Source organism: Anabrus simplex, chromosome 5 (genome assembly GCF_040414725.1).
Source record: "Anabrus simplex isolate iqAnaSimp1 chromosome 5, ASM4041472v1, whole genome shotgun sequence".
NCBI lineage: Eukaryota > Metazoa > Arthropoda > Insecta > Orthoptera > Tettigoniidae > Anabrus > Anabrus simplex.
Window position 1 is genome coordinate 8,720,881 of NC_090269.1, and position 7,380 is coordinate 8,728,260.

The following is a 7,380-nucleotide window of genomic DNA, read 5'->3' on the forward strand; positions in this document are numbered from 1 at the left end:
TTTATCATTTCGAAACATGAATGGATCCTATTTTTATTTTCACATGTAAGTAAATATTATGCTACTATAAGGTAAGTACAAGAAAATGTGAAGGAAGTTAATGTACAGAAATAAAACGTGCATAAAAACGTAAAAATGTGTGGATTTTTCGTTCATATCTTCACTACGTTAGAAAATGGTGTTACGTAGTCCAGTGCGTGACCTATGTGATGTGTTTATTATTCGTACCGTAAATAGGAACAAATCCATCTCCTTAAAAAATACGATGTAGAAAAACAATTGCACACGACTGCGGCTGTTGAAAATAGCTGCTACACACCGGCCGCAACCTGTGTAAGTAAAGTCCTTTTTTATTGAGTAGGCAACACAGAAGAGGCATACAAAGACAATTCAGTAAGGTAGTATCCCGTTGTTTACTTCAAAGAGAGTTCAAGTTTCTGTGATAGCGACTTTTTATTCAAGCTATGTGATTGTGTAGTCGAAAGACATTTTATTCTTATTTCCAATGGCATAGCGGAGAGGGGAGCGTAGAGAGGTCTCTTATCTTTTACAGACATACCTCCACAGCATTTGTATGGCAACACCGCTGATCATTTCATCGAGGAGACGGAACAATATTGTCGTGGTGCTGTGTCATACAGTCCTAGCATTTGCTTGGTATTCACTATGGGCAAATTCGCGGGGGCCGGGTTCGATTTCTATCCAGGTTACCTGCACACATACACAGCCCTCCTGTCAATTATTACAGCGTCGTGGTTGCAAAACTAAGGAAGATAGTATTCACTTGCTCGATTTACAGTCAGAACAGGGATGATATTGTTAAAATCACATTCAGTTATGCCAAAATGTGGAATAAGTGTTGAAATGACTACTTATTTACTGTGGCAGAAGATGCTATTTCGATTTCCCTTATTTAATGTCTTGTAACAATATTCGTCAGAAGATGGTAAGTATCACCAAGAAGGCTAGTGCTGTCCGAGCCATTCAGCGCAACAGAGTACGTGTGTACCATTCTGTGTGTGTCATGATTAAGTTTTTAAAAATCGGATAGGGACATAAAGCCTTTCGGCTAACCTCACAATGCTATTCGATAGAAGAAGGGGTATGTGTTACTAACCTCGCCCTTATAACATGTTATTTATTTTATCTACCAGCGTCAGGCGACAAGGATCTGTCGGATAGAGACGTAAAGCCTTAAGCAGACCTAACGATAAGATAGAGGAGGAGTGATAAAACTATACGCTGTATGGTTAGGCCTGCATTTCCGGTCCTCTGTAACAGGATAGAATTTGTACAGTTTGCTTGATCCCTGTCGTCATGTTTAGACTTGTTCATAAGGAGGAGGCAGGTCACGCTGTGACGTCACGTTATTTGTCTCTCAGATGGTGACATAAAGCCTGGAACAGGGCCAGGCCCAATAGACTCTGTCGAAAAGTAACGTAGAGCCATGTGCAAACTGTACAACTAAGTAGTCTGTCGGATGGCGACGTAAAACGTGAAACAAAATGGCGACAAGGATAGGTACAGCTGAAAACAGGATTGAACCAGAGTTTTGTGTCATTCATTTCATTTTTTGTCTTCCTGCGTCATGAAGGGGCATGGGGAGAAGGAGAGACATGTTTGTCTTGCTCAGGAGAGGAGGTCACGCGTCGAATGGAGACGTAAAGCCTTAGCCACGGTGGTGTAGTCAGTAGTAGAGGGGGAGGGGCATCTAGCGCAGGAGGCCATCTGTAAGGAGGAGGAGGGATCGAGCTGACCTCCGTGACGTCACGCTGTCGGATACAGAGCGTTTCATTGTTTTCTATTTTCAAATCAAACTAATAAGATAACGTTCAGAAGGGGCATCTCGAAAGATGACGTCGAGAAGGACTATCTCGTTATAAAACCATAAACCATAAAACCATAGACACCTCTAAGATGATGCCGGGGAAGGGGCATGTCGAGAAGGGCAGCTACCCTTAAAACTAGGGTCCTTAGCCCCCTCCGAGATGGTGTCCGGGAAGGGGCATGTCGAAATGGGCAGCTAGCCTTCAAAGTAGAGTCCTTAGGCCGCCTCAAAGATGATGTAAGGAAGGGCAGCTAGCCTTAAAACCACGATCCTCAGAGATTAGGCCCCTCTAAGATGATGTCGGGAAGGGGCATGTCTAGAAGGCCAGCTAGTCTTAAAACTAGGATCCTTTGACCCCTCCAAGATGGTGTTGGGTAGGCGCAAGTTGTGAAGGGCAGATTGCCTCAAACCTAGGGTCTTCTGAGGTTAGGTCCTTCCAAGATACCGTCAATGTAGGGGTATACGGCAAGATGGTGTCGAGGATGGCCATGTCGAGAAGGGCAGCCCCTCCAAAATAGTGTCGGGGAACGGGTATCCGGCAAGATGGTGTCGAGAAGGGCAGCTAGCCTTAAAACTACGACCATGTAAGGTTAGGCCCCACCAAAATGGTGTTGGGAATGGCCATGTCGAGAAGGGCAGATGCCCCGCCAAAATAGTGTCAGGGAACGGGTATCCGGCAAGATGGTGTCGAGAAGGGCAGCTAGCCTTAAAACTACGACCATGTAACGTTAGGCCCCTCCAAGGTAGTGTCTGGAAGAGCATCTAGCCATGTCTATGTGAGGTTACGCCCCTCAAATATGGTGTCGAGGAGGGGATGTAGCAAGATGGTGATGGGATGGGCATCTAGCCTTAAAACTAGGTTCTGCGTAGATAGGACCCACAGTCGACGTTGCTAGGTCCCGTCAAGATGACAGCAGTGAGGTTAGGGTCGTTCAAAATTCCACACCAAAACAAGTGCACAAGATTAAGACCTATCACGATGGTAGCAATGTGGTTAGCCACGTTCACTTGTTCAAAATTCTGCGAAAACCTGTCAAGATAAGAGCAGTGAGATTAGCCATGCACACTTTTCAAAATCCGCGCCAAACAACTGCACGTTGTTAGGACATGTCAAGATGACGGATGACAGGTTAGCCACGTACACTTGTTCAAATTCCGCGCCCACGTGACCAAAAAGTAAGGTTAGGACCCGTCAAGATGGCAGCTGTCATTTTTAAAGCTGTCACTTATTCAAATTCCGCGCCCACGTAGCCAAAAAGTAAGGTTAGGACTTGTCAAGATGGTATCAGTGAGGTGAACCACATTCACTTGTTCACAAAAAGTACGGTTGAGACTTATCAAGGTGGCAGCAGTGAGGTTAGTCGCGCCCACTTGTTCAAAAAGTGAGGTTAGGGTCAATCAAGATGGCAGCTGTCATCTTGACAGCTGTCAAAAGCACGTGCCCTTGTTTGTAAACAATGTGACGTCGCGGTCACGTGGTCATGACGTCATGGGTCAATGACCTTGCCCGGGGTCAATGATCTCGTGGGAAAATGCTGATTCAGCGCCCATTGTTTTAGAACCCGCTCAGCCACTCTACTAGCAGCTATAACAAAGCAAGTCTCGGTTAAATTCAGACGATATAGAATTTGGCAAGATCCATTATCGTCACGTTAAATTTCACTCCAGTAAATTATTCCGACGCCAAAATATTTACATCTCAATGTCTTACGATGTTCGAACGTGACCAGCACTTCCAATTTGATTGCAGCAATAATATCTGACGTTTTGCTCAGCCCGAGTAACAAAGCTTCATCATAGCGGTGCACTTGACTCACTAAACCTGACGACTATGACGTATAAGGAAAATCCTTCACATGACTTACTGTTGAGAATTACAATAAAGCCTTGGAAACAGGCTTACATGGTCACTACCATCCACCACTAAGTCTTAAGAAAAGCACTGGTTAATCACAATACAGTGGTTTCAAGATACGCTCGGATCCAATGTAAATGGAGCCAACTCAATCGACATCTTGGCGGTGAGAGAATCAGAGTACAACGACCCGCTTCATACAACTGACGCGTCACATAAACAGTTGAAAATCAAGCGGTGGAGTTAAGCAATTGAAAGTTCGTAGACAATAATGTACAATTTAGTCCAATCAAGCTTATATAGTACCCGACAGGGACATGAACCGAGACCTATGGTCGAGATGAATCATTTAACTCACAGACGTAATGCTATTGTGAGAAGAGAAACTTAAAACAAATAACTCTCAACATCCTGGCAAGAGATAAAACAACCTTATAAATGTTATTCCTAAATCTTTATTTATTTACGATCTAGTTGAGCAAGCTTTTCTTTGTGTAGCGGGGAATAATAATAATAATTGTATGGCCTCAGCTACCGTGTGCAGACATTTCGATTTGACGCCATCTGGCTGTCTGCTTGTCAATTTCGACGTTCCGTTTTACTCTAGGTCCGTTAGATGGCAGACAGAGTAAACAGGATCTCTCTTGGGCGTCCATGGCTGAGATTTAATTAATTTTGTCGGGTAAGTACCAAATGTATCACCAGAGATCTTTTACATGCCGACATCGTACGACATGGAGTGTCGAATGGACTTTTTCCCGCCCTTCAAAAATCCGACTACCTGTGCCGGGTTTGAACCCGCTATCTTGGGATCCGAAGGCCGACACTCTGCCACGGATCCACAAAGGCCCGCGGGAGATCATAGCTTGAGACGCAACGGGTGGGGCCGAGCCAGGGAACGACCAGGATGAATATTACGAGCCGAGTGGGAGAGGTAAACCTTTTCGAATCGAAATATAGGAGCCATCTTTAAATCAGCATGACCAACCTGATCATCTACGCTGAAAGAATTAATGCAATTCATATTTCTGCATTGATCCAGAAGAGCTGGTCGCAACTGGAGGATTTATTTAGAGTGCCTGGTGTCCTTTCTGGTAATACTCTACTGCTAAAGAAGGAATAGTTGCTTACGTAACGACGGAAAAATACTGAAGGCCATCTGGCTTAACTCTTCGCACCTGATCGACAAAGGGATTCACCCGAGGAGGGGAGAAATCGAGGAAGGATACCTATTAATTACTACAGATCCCACGATCGCATTTCGTACGGATGGGTCTCATCTACATTAGGAGGATACTGGTTAATTATCGCACTATTTTGCCTCTGTTAGGCGGAGAACAGTCTGTATGCGAGTTTCTAAAGGGGTAGCCTCTTAGTTGTTATAAGGCTGTACTAGCGTCACCTTAGACACTTGGATCTTTCTTCTCACGGGGGACGGACCAATGCCAGGCGAGATCCCAGTTTCCCTTTGTTTACTGTTCTATTGTGTTTGAAAATCACTGAAGACTGCTTAATGCAAGTGAATAACACACGTGACTTTAATAAGTGAGTGATCAAACCGTGTCGAGTTTTGAACACATCGTGTAACTGGTAAACTTATTATTATTATTATTATTATTATTATTATTATTATTATTATTATTATTATTATTATTATTATTATTATTATTATGACTCCAACGTTTATCCGAGGTAGCTGCGGGGACGCATAATAATAAATGAACTGTTCCAGTAGGATACAGGGTTACTCAGTGTTGAGTCGTGTATTCTCTTGTGCGGGTATCAATATTCGTTGAATCGGGACTTGCTAATCGAAGATCGCGTCGGGTTGTGCGTGGTGAACGTAACAACTTGTGCATTTCTGTGCCTAGATAACTGAAGAGTCATCAGTCACCAAGGACGATAGAGATTAAATCCAGCAATCGACAGGTGGAACCAACGACCGTCTTAGTGGAGATAACCCGGCAGCACACCTCCAGGATTCGCCACCTCAGCTGACGGAGGTGCATCAAGGGATATAAGGCTGAATAACTCAATTCTTTTTATGTATAACTTTGGGGCACGGGAATTTTTTTTTGTAAAACTGTAGATATAAAATGTCAGGGATTCAATTTTATTTAAATGTAAATATGTCTAATTCGAACACATAGTCTTTCCTTTGTCGGCCTGGAGTGTTTAATTCAATTGCCTAGTAATATGAGACTAGCTTCAGTGATTTATGTTAAATGTTTCCGTACGCGTTAAGTCATGATATATTTGCTTTAGAATGGTGGATACTCGGTCTTATCCCGGTCTTATGTTTCATTCCCCATAATCATCAGGGTTAAGTAAACCCATTTAAATTAATTTAAACTTTATAAAAAATTGTTCTCATTCTAATATAGATATGATACCCGTCTCTTCCTACCCTTTATGAAGCTAAGTTATTTTTATATTTGATACCCAATTGATTTTTAACCCGTTAGCGACCCTGTAGATTTATCGCTAGAACCCATAGGGTAGGGGGCGGGTGTAATATCAGTTAACCAATTTAAGACAATAGTTGCCTTGCAGTTTATGGCGGATTGTTAAATGATACATTTTGAATTCCTCATATAAAAAGGTCATAGTTGGCGATATTTACACAAATGTCCCATCAATAAAAACGCCACACGCTCTACCCCAGAAACAACACACCAGGGTAGGATGATCAGTGCTGTATGAGTGACCGGTAGTGACTGGCGGTGCATGACAGTTCACACTTATCGTCGAGACTGAATCGATGTGTCACAGGACAAATACAGGTTTTTTAATGGTCTTCTTGTTTTACGATGTAATGGCAACAGCGCAGAGTCAATGTCGAACGATGAATACGGTGAATCCAGTATCAGGTTCATACTGTCATTCAGATGTCATCGTTAGTGCAGTGGCAATGGCAATTGTCACACTGCATTCTCGTTTCACTAAAGAAAGTGCACAACTGCAACAGTCAACGAAGAAAGGAGCACATTTTCCCAACACGTGCAATTCGCACTGAATTGGTATCATTCGTCCAGTATGCGTGCCAAACGTTCATCCACATAAATACACAGCAGTAGTGTTAACCCTCTTACAACTAATTTAGAGTTTCATTTTACAATAAGTCACAATTTAGGTTTAACAGGATTCATAAAATTACAATAGTACATGGCATACTTCGGTTAGCGCAGGTGTAGACTTTCCACTCGCACAGCAACGGGTTACAGACAAACTAGGGAAGTCTCAAAAGGACTAGTACATGTGCAGAAAATTCGAAGTAATACGTTCTTCTCAAGTTGACACAGTACAACAAGTCAAGTACAATGAATCTAATTGGGCACAGCCGCACATTCTGATGCATCGTAAGCGTTATTTATTCGTATCAGTAGCACAATACAGATTACAGATGCAAATTAGATAAAATATATGAAAGTACAATATTACATAAAATTAAACAGTTATTTATAAAATATCGGCCAGAATTTGGTAACGGATAGTGGCCTGTGCCAGATCAAGTTCTGTGCATTTAACATATCATAGAGGGCAATTAATAAAGTGCCTTGTCGTTTGTACCATGCCGCATTCACATAGGGTCTGATCGCCCTTCAGGAGGCCCTGTTTCTTCATATTGTCCTTTGATCTCCCAACGCCTGCTCTTAGTCTGTTCGATGCCTTCCATGTAGTCTAGGTTTCTTCATGA